The sequence below is a fragment of the Eleutherodactylus coqui genome, chromosome 9, assembly GCF_035609145.1.
Source record: "Eleutherodactylus coqui strain aEleCoq1 chromosome 9, aEleCoq1.hap1, whole genome shotgun sequence".
Lineage (NCBI taxonomy): Eukaryota > Metazoa > Chordata > Amphibia > Anura > Eleutherodactylidae > Eleutherodactylus > Eleutherodactylus coqui.
This window is the reverse complement of record NC_089845.1, coordinates 73,779,604-73,796,431: the sequence shown is the minus strand read 5'-3', so window position 1 is coordinate 73,796,431 and position 16,828 is coordinate 73,779,604. Positions and strand designations below refer to the sequence as shown.

General features: G+C 40.0%; 1 protein-coding gene across 1 annotated transcript in view; it reads right to left on the bottom strand.

The window, feature by feature from the left end:
• The window catches only part of MPPE1 (metallophosphoesterase 1), a 69,687-nt gene extending 55,210 nt beyond the window's left edge, over nt 1-14,477 (bottom strand). Inside the window, exon 1 of the mRNA XM_066579532.1 lies at nt 13,793-14,477. The gene's annotated coding sequence lies outside the window, so the exon portion shown is untranslated. The remainder of the gene's footprint in view (nt 1-13,792) is intronic.
• Nucleotides 14,478-16,828: the final 2,351 nt, after the last annotated feature.

The following is a 16,828-nucleotide window of genomic DNA, read 5'->3' as shown; positions in this document are numbered from 1 at the left end:
CCCCGGCTCCTTTACCCTTCTTTCTTATTTTCTTCTCTCTGCTTTTTCCATCTTGCTACTTCTATTCTTCAGGTCTTACTCTTAGTTCATTTTCTGTCTGTTCACAATATAGGACCGCAGTGACAGCTTGCCTCCGCAATAGTTCCATCCAGTCCTAATATGGAACGATATATGAGGGAGCTTCTCTTCTATGCACTGCCGTCTCGGTAAGGAGCTTTTCAAGCAATTTTCTGCTGTGTGTGTCATGGCACTAGGAGACCGTACTCCGAGATGTAAAGCAGATTTGATAGTGTTGACTCGCATGGTAGGTGAATGTCATGACGTAATTCATGCCTTATTTTTTATTTGTACTTTGCAATGATTGATTTAAAACCTTCAATAAAAACTGATTACACATATATTTGCTTATAGCCTAACTAGGATAAGACCAGCCATGTGTAACAGGGGTTTAATGTGCCCGCACCTAATCTTTTAATATGATTAACAATGCCGCTTTAAGTCTTGCCCTCATGAGAACTTGACAAGGTATTCTAAGATTGTGTAGTACTAAAGACGCAGTAACTCGTTGCATTACTAGAAATTGATTGTTGATGGCCACGTGGTTTTGTGAGTAAACCTGCAATACCACACAGCCATTAACCCCTTTCTTTTGTAGTCCTTTTGTGTTTTTATTTTTTCATTGCTACTTTGAAAAAGTCATAACCTTTTTGTTTTTCTGGCAACGTGGCTACCTGAGGGATTTTTTGTGGTAGTTTGTATTTTTGTGGTACCATTTAATGTCCAGTGATACCTTGGGTTGCGAGTGCTTCAGCTTGCGAGCTTCTTGATTTGCGAGCAGGCTCTTTCCCAATTTTTTGGTCCGAATTAAGAGCCTGCTTCCGCATTGCAGCATTTTTGTCAATGGGGTCGCGGCAGCTCTATTGAAAGCAATGGCAGAACGGATTAATGGCATTTCAATTCATTTCAATGGGGAAAATTGATTTGCCATACAAGTGTTTTGGGTTAAGAGCTCTGTCACGGAACAAATTAAACTCTTAACCCAAGGCACCACTGTACTATATAATATTGAAAAAAACTATATATATATATATATATATATATATATATAATTAGAGCATTCTCTCAAAAGAACCTATACAATATTCCTGCTAATGTGTCTATACTTAGATACTTTTCCTTTTTCTATTGCAAATTGGGAAACTAGACTACAGTATCCTCAAACCATCTAATGCACAAATGGGGAAACCGATTTGGATAGCTCTGTTACTTTGGATCATTGGCAGTCATCGTTTCATCTTACATATAAAGCATTCCGCTGCACTTCCCACCAAAAGGCTGCCATAAAATGACATTTTAGATGATAGTACACACCAACCAGGCTTAACCAGATGTTTCCATGGGGAATGCGGTGGAATAGGCTCCTTATTACATACAGTATATTCTGCAGTTGTAAGAAAATTCAACCTCTTTAAAATGCCACTAACCACATTATAAACTCCATTACTAACAGAACCTGTCCTGTACATCCAATTATGGCATTACGTCTGATAGATTTAGATAACTTCCCTTCAACAAAAATATTAGTGGTAGCTTACCTCCTAATGTCTACTAAATTAGTGATCTCCAAGAAATGGAAAGACTCCCATTAGCCACACATTCAGGGAGTCATCACCCATGTTAATACCACATGTGTCTATGAAAGGATGTATATATGCTATACAACAACATGCATACCCACGGTTTTGCAGCTTGTGGGAAACTTGAATGAACATCCACGTTTCCACTTATTTGTTATGGGAGATAACATGCAGTCATGGACTCCTCATTGTTAACTGGTTTAACGGTTATAATTTGTTTGAGGTCTTTTTTTTACTTTGATTTTGCTCCAATGTCAAACTATGTTGCAATCTGGAATTGTGCACAATTTTTACATCTGCGGACTCTATAATTACTATACACTGGCCTATAAGATATAAGGTCGAATACACTGTTTTTCTTTATAGGACTTTAATAGGATAGAAAGCAGATATTGCCCACACATGTCATCTGTAATAAACAGCTGACGCCAACACTGTATAAAGAGAGGTCGCCCCGCGATCTCTCTTCATACATACCCCACATCTGCATGACGTAAATGTACGTCATGTAGCGGGAAAGAGGTTAATGTCCCAAAAAAACAAATGGGTGTCCCGACACATCTCATAGAGCTCATAAGATCACTATATCAATCAGTAAAAACTAGTCAGACTTTATTTTCAAAAATCCAATAAAATTCTTGGAATTAAAAAAAAATGATGAAAATTAGATTCATTAGGATCTAAGAAGAAATCGTGCAGTTTAATTTCAGTGTCAGGCCATACCATGTTTCCCCGAAAATAAGGCACCCCTGAAAGTAAGACACATTAAGAAATTTGCAGAAGTCGCAAATATAAGGCACACCTCGATAGTAAGGCATACTAAAGTGTGCAGGCAAGTCAAGAGGCCTGTCCCCTGCTGCCATACCCATTGTCTCCTACCTCCAGATGTATAGGTAGATCTGCAGACAGTCTGCTGTTATCCTGTCCCTACTGTGCTGTACGAGTGTGCTGTTGTGAGCTCCCCTTGCTGGCTGGAAAAGTCCATACTGTACGTTCTGTTCCTGCTGTACATGTCTGCTGTGATTAGCTTCCCCTGGTGGCCGGAAGCTGCAATACCATCCCTACTTACAAGTGGTACAGGAACTTCTGTCTGCAGACAAGTACGTTACTTTACAGCCCTTATTTTTTTTATGGCTCTGTGTGTGAGTCAGGCAACCATATGTGTGATTCTTAAGGCTGGGTTCTCACAGAGTGTATTTCCAGCCTTAGGGGGTGAGCATTACAGTCTCCAGACAGTGTGTGGGAGCCAGGAGTGTCAAGAAATTCAGCAGGAGATTCCGGGTTCAGATGTTTATGATGATGTGCCAGAAAATGATGACATGACTGTCATTGAGTAATTTTTGCTTTGTTTTCACAGCTTGTCTAGCTATATTGGTTTGTGGTGACAACTACGGTACTGTGCAGTATATACGGTAATAAATGTTCATTTTTTTGTTAAACAATAAATGTGAATTCTTCTTCATTGAAAAATAAGACACCCCCTGAAAATAAGACGTAGCGCATATTTGGGAACAAAAATTAATCTAAGACGCGTCGTATTTTCGGGGAAACAGGGTATCACAAAAAAGTTAATGACTCTTTTGTGATATGGCCTGACACGGAAATTGAACTCCACGATGTCTTTTTATATCTTAATGAAATTGATAAAGATACTAAGTTTAAGATGGAATCATCTGCCACTACTTTCCATTTTTTAGATATGGTTGTATATAGAACTGATGATAATTTGCTAATAGATCTACAGTACTGGTCAAAAGTTTTTCTATTTTTAAATCGGTATTAACACAGTTTAACCCCTTAATGGCGCGGCCCTTTTTTTCCATTTTCATTTTTTCCTCCTTCCTTTGAAAAAATTGTAACTCCTTTATTTGTCTATTGACTTCGCTGTATGAGGCTTGTTTTTTTACAGGACAAGTTGTATTTTTCAATGGTGCTATTTAATGTACCGTATAATGTACTGAAAAACTCTAAGTGAAGTAAAATTTAAAAAAAAAACACATTCCGCCATCTTTCAGTGCGTCTTGTTTCTACAGCGCACAAACTGCAACAAAAATAACATGATAACTTTATTCTATGGGTCAGTATATATTTTTTTTCGGATGACGTTCACCGTGCGGGGTAAATAATGCGCTACTTTGATTGATCTGACTTTTATGCACAAGGCGATACCAAATATGTATTTTTGCTTTATGATTTAGACTTTTTTATTATAGATATGGCAAAAGGTGGGTGATTTTAACTTTTATTACTGTTTTTTTTTTCTTACAATTAATAAGACTTTATTGATCCTATTTTTTTTAGCCCCCCTGGGGGACCACAACTAGCAATGCTTTAATTGCTCCTGCAGTATGATGTAATGCTGTAGCATTCGGAGTGCAAGGTGATCATTCAACGTTTGAGCAATCACCTCGCGCTGTAAAAAAGCACACAATGATTATCGTCAAAAGATTTTTTGAGCGATAATCGTTGTGTCTAAACCAGGCTTAAGATCACTATATCAATCAGTAAAAAACAGTCAGAACACCATTTAGGGACACAGACTGGTTCAAAATCAGAAAAGGAGTGCAACAAAGGTGCTTTCTGTCACCATCTCTTTTCAGCATGTATGCCGAGTTGGTAATGAGGAAAAGCAGCTTGGCCGAGTCAGAAATTAGTGTGGAAATAGGAGGGCGGAACATACACCATCTGCAATTAATAATAGCAGTCAAAGGGGTGAGCTAGAGGATCTCTTAAATATCAAAGAGACAAAGACCGCAACAACTGCTGGAAATGAACAATGAAGAGATTGATGCTATAACAGATTACATATTCCTATGGTCCAAGATAAATCACTAAGGAGAATGCAGTTCAGAAATTAAACCAAGAATGGCACTGGGTCAGGTGGCTTGGCTAGGAATGGACAAGATCTGGAAAAGTAAAGACATCAGATTCAAAAGCAAGTACTGCCTAGTAAATGCAATTATTTTTCCCATTGCAAAGTATGCTTGTAAAGCCTGTACAGTTATAAAGTATTACGGAAGATAGAGGTTTTTGAATTATGGTGCTAGAGAGGAATGCTTTGGATCCGATGGACAGCGAGAATCACTAACATGGAAGTACCAGATCATGTCAAGCTAAAAACGTCCTTAGCTTCTGTTTTGAAATTTTCACTTCTATCTAAAGGCCCATTTACACGGAATGATTATTGCTCAAAATCGTGAAAATGAGTGATAATCGTTACATGAAAAATGCTGCAACTGTGCACTTTTCATCTGAACAATGATTTTAAGGTGAACTTAAAATCCATCATTCAGCCCCAGAGAGCTAAAGCATCTCTCAATAGACCGCATGCTGCTTTCTCCATGAGAGCCGGGAAATTACATTGTAACCTTCTGGCAGCCCCAACGAGAACAATGCAGGTGTGTGCACAGCTAGGCGTAGGATAAATCACACGCTGGGCTCTCCAAACAGCTCCTAGTGGCCCTTTTACATGCAAATGAAGATGATAAAGTGTTAATGGCAATTAGTGGCCATTAACACTTTATGCAAAAAGATCGCTAAAACTTTCCATTGTTTGAAAGATTAACTTTGCGTGTAAACGGGCCCTTATTTCAGACACATCATGTGAGCAAATGGACTACAGAAAGATATTCTGGGATTTGTCAGCGGTTCACGAAGAAGAACTTGCTGGTTAGACACAATCATGGCAGACACAGGCATGACTATTTGCCAGTTAAAAGAAGCTGTACTTAGTACGCGAAAATGGTGAGAGTTGATCCATAGGGTGAGCCAGAGTTGGCAACAACTAAATGGTTAATCATTATCAATGTCTCAAATGTACTTTGAAATGAAAGCATAGAAAAATAAACAAAATTTATAAAAATGAGTTAACCTTGCTTCACCAAATAAAATCTAGATTTTTGACTGTATAAAGCAGCCCCCTCTAGCTGATATAACAGCTTTACACAATCAAGGCATTCTTTCAACAATTGCATTCAGATATTGTTCAGAAATTCCTTCCCAACGTTGTTTCCCAAATGTGCTGTTCTTGCAGGTCGCTTTGCTTTCAGCCTTCTGTGGAGTTCATCCCAAACAAGCTGAAGGGGCTTTAAGTCTGGAATGTACAGGCCATTCCATTCTTTAAAGGCTACCAGCTTCTTCTTGACTAGTTCTGCCATAACCAAGGAGTATGTTTTAGATCATTGTCTTGTTGTAATATGAACCTTCTGCCATGACAGCCCTGGGGTCTTTCAGAAGGACCCCAGCTGCCATGACACCCACACAGCTCTCCCGATCTCACCAAGGTTTAACAGTCCCGATCGGCCACACAGCTGAACGGGGCTGTTACCTGCAGGTGTCAGCTGTAATAAACAGCTGACACCTGCGATGTATGGAAGGAGATAGCAGTGCTATCGCCCTCCATACATGTCCTGCAACGGCAGGATGTAAAAACACAATAGCGTGGTCACTAAGGGGTTAAAATGTTGTGGAAGGCCTATTTGTCCAGTATGCTGGTCACCCTGTGCAAGTTACCAACTCTGGATCCAACAAAAAAAAAACCCATCATGCTTCCTTCTCCACGTTTGACAGCTAGTATCACACACTGAGGAATCATTCTTTCACCTACTCGGCTGTGTACAAAAACCCTTCATTATGTATCAAAGATGTAAAATTTTGATTCATCAGTCCATAGGAGCTTCTTCTACCCTTCAGAAGTCTACTGGAGGTGCAGCTTGGCCCAGGCAAGTGTTTCTTCTTATTTTGCAATCTTAGCAGTGGCTTTGTTACAGATACTCCTACCGGTCAAACCTGCCGCTAGAGTTTTGTCTTCACAGTTGAAATGGAGACATGTTTATTATTTGACGCATTAAGCGTCGTGCCGTGAGGCGCTGATCACGCAAACTGTTGACTCTCAAAAACGTATCTGATTTTGTAGTGGCCTTTGGTTTTCTAGACATCTTCCTATCAGTTTCCAAGTACCTTTTGATGGTATAGGAAACTGTATGGACTGTCACCTTGGCCTTCTTGCCAATTTCTCTGTAGGACAAACCAACACTTCTAAGGGTTAGAATTGTCTGTCTTCTTTGGTTTATTGCTTTTTTTCCTTGACATTATGATAGCAGTGTGCTCTGTCCTGAAAAGCAAAACTGTCCAAATCCTGCCCTAGATTGTAATACAGTCTGTTCCAACACTGCTTATATAAAATCAGAGGGTTTAAAGCAATTTACAAAAGTTGACACCGGTATAGAAATAGTTTCCACTCAATTCCAAATTATAATTTGCATTCTGTGCTAGAGAGCAGCTGACCTTGGTGTATTCCCTGAAAAAAGCCCTTTGGTTAAAATTCATAAATTCAGCCTATTGTTGCGTGTCAGGTTAAAAATGTCATAATTTTTATGTTTTTAACTTACTTTTGAACTGTGTTAATGTCAGAAGTAGCGAGAAAAAATTGAGGTGTTCTAAAATTTTTGAATGGTGGAGTATATACAAAATCACAGAGGTGAGAAAAAAATGCACAAAGACATAACTCACAGAAAAAGAAGCCAAATATGCATCACCTGATACTGCAGCGCAGACTCAATCACCATATCCCAGTGTAGCAAGCAGAAAGCAAGATTGCAATATGAGGGAGCTAAATGTTCAGTGCAGACTAATGTGCAGCCACTTAACCTAAGATTGGGGAAGGGATGACTGCAGACAACATAGTCTGCACATGTGAACTGATACCAAGGATGCCAGCCATAGGCAAGTGCGTCACGCCATACAGGAATACAACCCTTACTGGCAAAGCAGTGGGTTACCATGTATCACCACAGTGCACCACACTGGCAGGGCATCCTGGGCTCCCTCAGCATTTATAGTACACTGCATGCAAAAAAGCACTGATAAATGCGGTGTGATGATATACAAAACTGACAGAGCACAATAATTTAAAGTTTGACAGCAATCACCAGAAGCCTATAATCGAATCCCAACCATACTATCAAATGCTCAGAGTAAAACATATTCTTCAGGACCTGAAGATTTTAAATAGAAGAATGGACAATATGTATAATAAAGTCTTAGATTTGGAATTAGCCGTCTAAATTACTGACTCGCCAATGAGAAAGGGTGGAGAATATGGAGAGCAATTACTATCCTGTAATGTAGTACAATGAAATGATAAACGTGTTGCATTTGTATCTACATACACTAATATCAATAAAGATTTTGTGCACAGGGCTAGAAATTAATGGAAGATTATAATATTATTAGTGGGTTTCTTTCAATCCATGAATTAAAGGCTCTCCTGTGTATGGCTTTTAGATACACTAGATAGGTAAAAGATAGGGAGCCCGCAGCGGAATCCGTCCCTGCCACAGAGGACACTGCGGGAGTTCTACTTACCCGTCCATGTCTTCTCTCTTCTTCACTGCGCACGTGCGCAGTGGAGTTTTTCACTTTTTTTTTAACTCCTGCTTTCCCATGGAATCCACGGCCTGTCCACAACTCAACTGCGGATGGGCCGCAGATCGGACAGCTTCCATTGACTTCAATGGAAGCCGTCCGAGCGGAATCCGCAGTGAAATGGAGCATGCTGCGATTTTTTTTTCCCGAACCAAAAGGTCTGCAAATCAAATTTGCATGCTTTATTTCTCTTGCAGACGCCCATGTATCCCTATGGGTGGCTTGATTTGCGGATCTTCCGCAAATGAGACTTCTTGTGGACATTGGGCCTTAATCTTATTAAGTGTGCATCCATCTTTAAAAATTGTTATATTGTCCTAGTAATGTAATCATTTCTTTTACTTTCTCCTAGATTAATATCTTTCAGTCTGGTCTTCCATGTGGGCGTATTTCAAGGTGACGTACCTTTTTATATTGGTTTTTCCCAAACTGCAGTCCTCATGACCTCTCAACAGGTTGGGTCTTCAGGATTTCTATAGTATTGCACTGTTAGGCCTCATGTCCACGGGCAAGTCAGATTCCGCATGCGGGAGCCCACAGCGGAATCCAACCCTGCCTGAGGCCGGTGACCCTGTGTACCTGTCCGAGTCTTCTATTTTCTGTACTGCGGATATCTGCAGAAGTGCCGGCCGGCACACATGCGCAGTATAGGAATTTAGGAAACCCTGCATTATAAAACGAAAAATTGCTCAATATTTGTACCTAAAAACTATGAGCCTCATTTACTATTGAAAATGTGACTGTTTCCTGGTACAAATTGTTCCAGAAAATTGTCATCATGCTTTGCACTACACTTAGTATGTGCTTTAGACACTTTTTTTTTGCTGTGTCCAACAAAAGGAGGTTTCTTTGTAGAAAAGGATGTGTGGCGTAAATATGACACCAATAAATACCGCATTTTTCGTTTAAAACTAAGGCAACTAAAAGGTAGTATAAAGTTAGACTAGACAGTCTTCAAATTCAGTAGATTAGTCATTCAGCAGTTAGTGTGATACATTTGGTGCATTTTAGGGCTGTCTAGTCTAACTATTAGGTCTCATTCACACGACCGTATGTGTTAAATGCTGCATGTGTCCCGCAGCGATTTACTGGTCTGTGTGATGCCGTCAGAAAGCATGTATGGCAGCGAGTGTCCTTCGCATGACCGTGTAGCTCACACACGCGGTCATGCGCAGTGTGACCGTCTCCCCACTCCCCCTCATAGGTGTTGGGGCTTTGGCTCACTTCCGATTTGAAACTGTTTTCTAAACATTATATTTAGCATTAGTTCTTGGCTTATTGACATGTTGGGCCTATACGCCCACTTTCTTTTAAAGTGTATTTTTGTTACTTTTTTTCTCCCAAAACTAAGATACAAGAACGAGGCATTTTACAGTGAACAAAGCAGATAAGATTGTCTGTCTGAATAGGAAACTGTATCCTAGATATTCAAAGCTGCCATATGTCCAAAATAAATCCCTAAGTATTGTACAAAGCATTGCCCAGTACAGGGTGATCAAGAGACAATCCCAAAATATATGATACAAGGTGCCTACTTGAGAATTGTATTATTGAGTTTGTATAGCAAATCTGGAGTATGATACTAGGTAATCAAAAATTTGTACTGGTTCTCCTTATAGAGAGAGCAAACAGTGTTTTTTTGCCCTGAAGCAGATCAGTGACCAAAGTGGAATATCTTTTTGATTCCCACCTAACCCTATAAGAGTGCTTGTGTAATGGTGTCAGAGGTTTGTCATTAAAGGGGTTGTCCCGCGCCGAAACGGGTTTTTGTTTTTCAACCCCCCCGTTCGGCGCGAGACAACCCCGATGCAGGGACGTACAGAAAGCTTACCGGAGCGCTTACCTTAATCCCCGCGCTCCGGTGACTTCTATACTTACCTGTGAAGATGGCCGCCGGAATCCTCTTCCTCCGTGGACCGCAGCTCTTCTGTGCGGTCCATTGCCGATTCCAGCCTCCTGATTGGCTGGAATCGGCACGTGACGGGGCGGAGCTACACGGAGCCGGCATCCTGCACGAAAGGCTCCATAGAAGAAAGCAGAAGACCCGGACTGCGCAAGCGCGGCTAATTTGGCCATCGGAGGGCGAAAATTAGTCGGCACCATGGAGACGAGGACCCAGCAACGGAGCAGGTAAGTAAAAAACTTTTTATAACTTCTGTATGGCTCATAATTAATGCACAATGTATATTACAAAGTGCATTAATATGGCCATACAGAAGTGTATAGACCCACTTGCTGCCGCGGGACAACCCCTTTAAGGATGCAATATATTTAAAAATGAGGCCCTTTGAAGATGGCCCCTGTAGGCAAATACTTTCTAACATAGTCAAATGGGGAAAGACAGCAGGGTCATATAGAACTATTGTAAAGCCTAATCTGAGAGAAGTGAAAGGAGAGCGCAAGTGGTAGTACAAATTTCTCCCTTCACACATTGATAGAATATGGACTGCAAGAGGACGGATCAACAAGGTAATGAAAATGTGACAACTTAGCCAACTGCCAAGGCCTAAGAAAAGCAGAGGATAAACTATCCAGTAGTAATGGGGAATATAGAAAAGAAGTTAGGGTCAATTTATGGGTAGGGAGTTAAAGTTTAAACTGGCACTGGCGCCAAATTGAACAAGATGGGGCATCAGGAGCAGGTCCCCATATCAAAATGCAGGGGGGGGGGGGGGACAAGCCAGAACTTTTCTATTTATTAAAAGATAAGAAGAGGATAATCATTTATGCATATTTTCAAGATAGTGTACATGTGATTTCTCTGCAATGAACATGCACTATACTAAGATCAGGTGGATGATATTGAAATATGGACGTGTATGGTAAATTATGGGAGATGCTGCAAATACAGGAGGGGGGAACATAAGCCTTATTATGTATTGGAGTACAGTATATTATGGTAGCTGTTTGCTTTTAACATGTGTGATTTTATTGATTAGCACTAATTGAATTATTATGGATATAGTTTTAAATATCCCTTATACAGGCTAAGCACTTTATATACACTGTATTTGTCCAACTTTGCTAGTTGGACATCATATATATTTTTACTTGCATTTTATTATAATTGAATTATATACATATATACACTGTATAATAGTTCTTCTGACCTGATATGTTAAAAGTGTGAAATAAAGAGTTCGGTTTACTAAGGAAGTGTTGTCTTCTCAGTCTTCATTTGGTTTCCTATATGAGGAATTTCCTGACATATGTAATTAGCTTTCAAATCCCAAGAGCTTGTTGGAAATCTGTGTGAGACTGGTTGTTACACTTTCTCATGGCAGGGAAGACCAAGATGTGTCCCCTAGATAAGTAGAGCGTTCTGCACCCTGTGCAGACACAAAGTCTTAAAGCCAGAACTGAGCATATCTATTTCATATGCTACAAAATGTAGCATAGAGAACTTAAAAAGAGTGGTCCCATCAAAGACCTTTTCAAAATGCATCCCCCTGGCAAACAGTTGGTTGCTCTGGGTCCCCCTTTGAGCACGCCCTGGCAAAGAGCCAATTTTTCCAGGAAAAGCCAGAGCTAGCCAGGCATTGCTTTAACAGGAATGTAGTATTGCATGACAGCCATCTACAGGACAGGCCATCTCAGTAATACAAGGAGAGCGCAAAGTTTAAACAGGGGTTGTAATTGCAGCATATCCCCTTTAAGTATTTATGGCATGTTCAGACTGCTGCTCCTATAGACTTCAAAGCAGAGGGCAAAGTGGAATCATGACCACCTCACCATTAAAATGTAACTAAACTATTTAAAAATCTCTGACATGTCAGAAGTTTTAATTGGTGGACGTCTGGGTGCTGAGGCCCGCACCAATCTCTAAAATGAACAGGCAGAACAGCTTATGTGAGCACTGTGCCCATTCTGCTGTTATCGGCAAGTGATGTAGACTCATAGACTTTCTATGCAGCCTGAACTGCACTCCAAGCAAAGCAGAAAATAGTAATTTAAGATGTGAATATCCTTACAAGTGTTATTAAAAGAGGTCAGAAAATCTTTTAATCGTACATACAAAATCTGAAAAAATTAAGGAAGCTAAATGGATGTTTAACTCATTCCTAATCTTGTAGATATGATACCTTTTAATGGCTAAGAAAAATACATGATGTTGCAAGCTTTCGAACCTCCCAGGATCCTTCCCCAGGCATCCTGAAGGGTCCAAAAGCTTGCAACAACATCATGTATTTTTGTTAGCCATTAAAAGGTATCATATCTTCAAGATTACTTGGTTTCTCTTACTGAGAACAATCACATTGTGCTCTACTGGCTAACGTGGTATCAAACCTTTTTCTTTTCATTTAACCTCTTTCTGACATCCTCTGTATATATACAGCAGATGCTTAGTATCCTTGTGTAGCGAGTGCTCAGGAGCCAAACGTATTGGGCATCTGCTGTCTTCTGGATTACAGATAGCTCCGATCCCAGCTATTAACCCTTTAGATGCTCCAGCATATAAATCACCAAACAGAGAGAAGACACCAAAATCGCCTGCCCACTAGAAGATTACAGACTGCTATTCAGTTACTAAGCAGCCCGTCGTCTTGCGATGGCCCTCAGACCTGCAATGAATTTGATGTCTGTAAAACTACAGTATACTGCAATACTGAAGCATTGCAGTATGTTGGATATGAAAAAAAAAGTTTTTTAAATCAGTCAATGTAAAAAAAATCCCATTTTTCCCCAGTCACATAAAAAAATGGAATCACTTAGTCTGTGTATCTGTAAAAGTTTATAAAATATTACATTATTTATCCTGCAGGGTGAAAGCCATGCCAAAATTGCATGACCTCATTTCTGGGGAAAAAAAATTGAACAATAAAACGATTTATGTACTCAAAATGGAACCAATTACAAACTACTGGTCACCCTGCAAAAAACAACACTCACAGAGCTGCAGCAATGGAAAAAATGAAAAAAAATTATGGGGTGAAAAGATGGCGACACAAAGTCATTAATAAAAAAATTTATTTTTTGGAGCAGTAAAAGAAACTATAATTGTACTGACCCACAGAAGATACCATGTCAGTTTTACTGCACCATGAATGCCATCATACCAAAAGTCTGCAAAAAAAAAAAAGGCAAAATTGCATTTTTTTTCCACATTACCCTACCTAGAATTTTTTTAAAGTTCTCCAATACATTATTACATTATGTTAAATGTTATCATTGAGAAATACAAAATCGACAAGCAATAAACAAGCCCTATTGTAGCTACGTGGCCAGAAAACGTTATGATTTTTTTGAAAGTGGCGTTGGGGAAAAATGAAAAAACGAAAAAGGGCTGTGGCGGGCAAAGGGTTAATGGGAGGAAAATTGAAACCAAAATGTCTGCGCTTGCAGAGTAGGGCTAGCAATGAATTGTAGCAGGAGTGTGGTAAATGCAGGTCAGCCTTTTATTGTCATGGTGATTGTGTGCAGTCAGAGTTCTTTTCATTCTAGAACACGACCTGCTGTATAGAGCAATGCCACAGTCCATAGGCTTCCAGCAACTTGATGCACTGCTATAAGCAGAGGTCGGCAATGAGATGAGCCTTATTGTCTGCTAAACTTTGCTGATCGTTTTGTTTGCTTTAGATAAAAATACTAATCATCACATTACTTGGTGTCTGCAAAGTACCATTATTACACATTGTCTGCCGCTGGAAACCGGGTTTCAGTGAAATGCATTAAGAAACATTTACCATCAAGAATTGGGTTCCTATTAGAATGTAACAATTCATAATTACCTGAATAGCCTTTTCTGATGCTTAATTCCACCTAAAACTCAACGCCACATTACACTTTTTTTAAAGGGATTTTCTGGGCAGCAATATGAAGACTATCCTGAAAGAATTGATACGTCACTACAGTCCTAATATAAGCACTAGATTTTAGATAGTGTAGCATATAAAAACACTCAGAATCTGAACTTCTAAAGGATACTAGCTCAATGTGCTACGTGCAGAACATAGAGCACAGCACGGAAATAATTTACTTTCTGCTTTTCTGTTCTGTACGGGAAGAGTTGGAAGGAGGATGCTGTAAGTGGAAGCAGGAAGAGGTCACAGCTAATTACTGTTCTCTCTCCTCCCTGTTCATCCTCCAAACAACCCACTAGCGGGGAGAGACAGGGAAACGTCTTCATCTTACCAACCCCTTTATCACGCAGGGAGGGCGTTCATTCTGTCAGAATTAAGGGAAGGGGTTTTTTTTTCTACTAAAAGGAATGTAAATAGGAGTGGCTGCACATCTAATCGCCCCCTGCGCCTTTTTTTACCCCATGACACATATGTTTACTAGTATATGGATCTATGGAGATACTTGTTCTTTTCCTTTCTGGTGATTATGTGAAGATATTTGCATGTTGATATTAGAATAAGTGCCATGTATGAACATTCTGCACATCTCAGGCTCGGCTTGAGTCAAACCTTGAGACCCAAACAATGTTTTATGCTTTTTCTACAAAATGCTATGCTTTGATGAACCCATAATTTTATGTGGGTGGCATTTTTACAATGTGCCAAATGTCAAAAAATACATAGCTGTGGGATATTACAGTAGAGGATTTTTTTTAAAAATATACAGTAATTAATGTTTTGTGTTTAATCAGAAGTGGACCTGCAGTTAAAGTTAAATCACTGTTCCAGGAGGTTTATATAGAACTGTGTCTGTATGCATTCTGTGCTGCCAGGTTGTTAATAACATTGCAATCCTACCCACTTCGGTTGCACCAATATATAATTTTTTCTTTTATCATTGATTCGGAATTCGCACCATTTTTTTCCCACTGTAAGTGAATGCAGTTTGTTATGGGCTAAAAAAAAATCTGTAGTATATTTTAATTGCAATAAAATATATACATCGATTCACATATCTACATTCATGAAAACAAAGCTGGATACATCGAAGGAGCTAGCTACTGGTGATGATCCTGGGATAGGCCAATGCTTGTGCATTGGAGTTGATTTCTGCAGAAAGCAGGCAGCTCCATTCCCACTGCAGTGGCCCAACTTGGTATTACAGGCAAAGTCCACACTGAAGTGAATGGGAACTTTGCCTTCAATACCAAGCCTGACCACTGCAGTGAAAACAGAGCTAGCTTCTTCCTGCAAAAATAAGCTCCATGCACTTGTGCATCAACGTAGCAAACAGCTGACTGTATGGGGTACCGAGCAGCGCGCTTTTGACAATCTATTTTTGATGGCTTGCTCTGAGGGTACGCCAGCAATAGTTTTACAATTGGACAATTCCTTTAAAGGGATACCATGACTGGGTTCACATGCCTATTGCTCTGTCTATGTGTTATTCTGAAATGCTTTGGCGTTTCAGAATAAACACACTTTGAAGTTTATCTCGGAATGGACCTCTAGGACAAAGAGGCGCCCCCTGCCTGTTGACTTACAACTGTCTTCCGTTTTGTATACGGGAAGAGCTGTCAGGTAACATGCTATGGGCAGGAATAAGCTAGCGTGACCCACCTGTGGCTTAGAACTCTATTAGGAGTTAAATTTTAAAGTGTGTTTATTCTGAAATGCTGCAGCCCTTCAGAATAACACAGACATAGGGGGAGTAAGCATACCTGTCCAGGGTTTATGTTACCCGTGGTTTGGGCAGCATGAACCCAGTGACAGGTTCCCTTCAAATATCGTAAAGGGCTAACCATAAAGTGAAACCTGTTATGACTTAAAGGGAATTTGCCGCCTATATTTCTTTTTACTAATTAAAGGGGTTGTACCAGAATCACAAGTTATGTGGATGGGGGGGTAACTTGCTTTTCAGTGGGGGTTTCACCAGTGAGACTCCCGCCGGTCTGGAGAAATGGGGACCCATGTCCTTCTTTGCCTGTCAATGCGTGGGTCACTTTTCCTCCCACAGTGGAGTCAGAATGAATGGAGCACTGGCGAAGCATACGTAGTCGAGGCAGTAATCCCGCAGTGAAGCAGACCCTGGAAACAGGACCCCATTGTTGAGATTGGCAAGTATCACAACTGTGAGACCCCCACTGATCAGCAAGCTATCCCCTATCCAGTAGACAGGGAATAACTTATGATTCTGTACAACCCCTTTAAAACCAGGTGACATTTTTAAAGTTATGTTTTATGTACATGAGTATGGGGGCTGGTCATTTTGCCAAGCTGCTGTTCTGATCTTACCAGCAGCTCTGAGATTTGCTTTCCAGAGGCACATGGACCAGAAGCAAGTGTTGTAGGCATACTTGCAGGGCGGGGGAGTTGGTGAGCTGTTCCCATGAACTACTGTTTATAATAATTTGGAGGCAGGTAACACAGGATCCATCATTAAGGTGTTACCTTTCATTGTATTCTTGTCTGTGCCGAGAATAAGAGAACTGTTGAAAAGTGATCTCTACAAGAAAAGAAGTGTCATTCTATGATGAAGCTCAGTGGCCAGAATAAAAACTGAAAGATTTTAGGATTACTTTTAAATAGCAATAAGGATATGGAAAATTAAACAGTTTTTAAAATATTTGATTTCTTTCTACTATTAAAGCTTAATTTAAAGAAGAGCTCCATATTTTTTGGACATCTATTTCTTACTCAGCATCTATATTCTAGCGGTGTAACTTGCTATTCTAGCTCCGTTACATCCATACATTTTAAATCCTCCCATTATGGGCAGCTTTATCATGTGATCCCAGTCTGACCAGCATCCCAGAGCCTGCTCCCCTGTGTAGACAAGAAATCACTGACTGTGAACAACAGGATTACATCATCTATTAAATCTTCCCGATCTCTCAGACAAGCTCCACCATCTTTGTCCCTCTG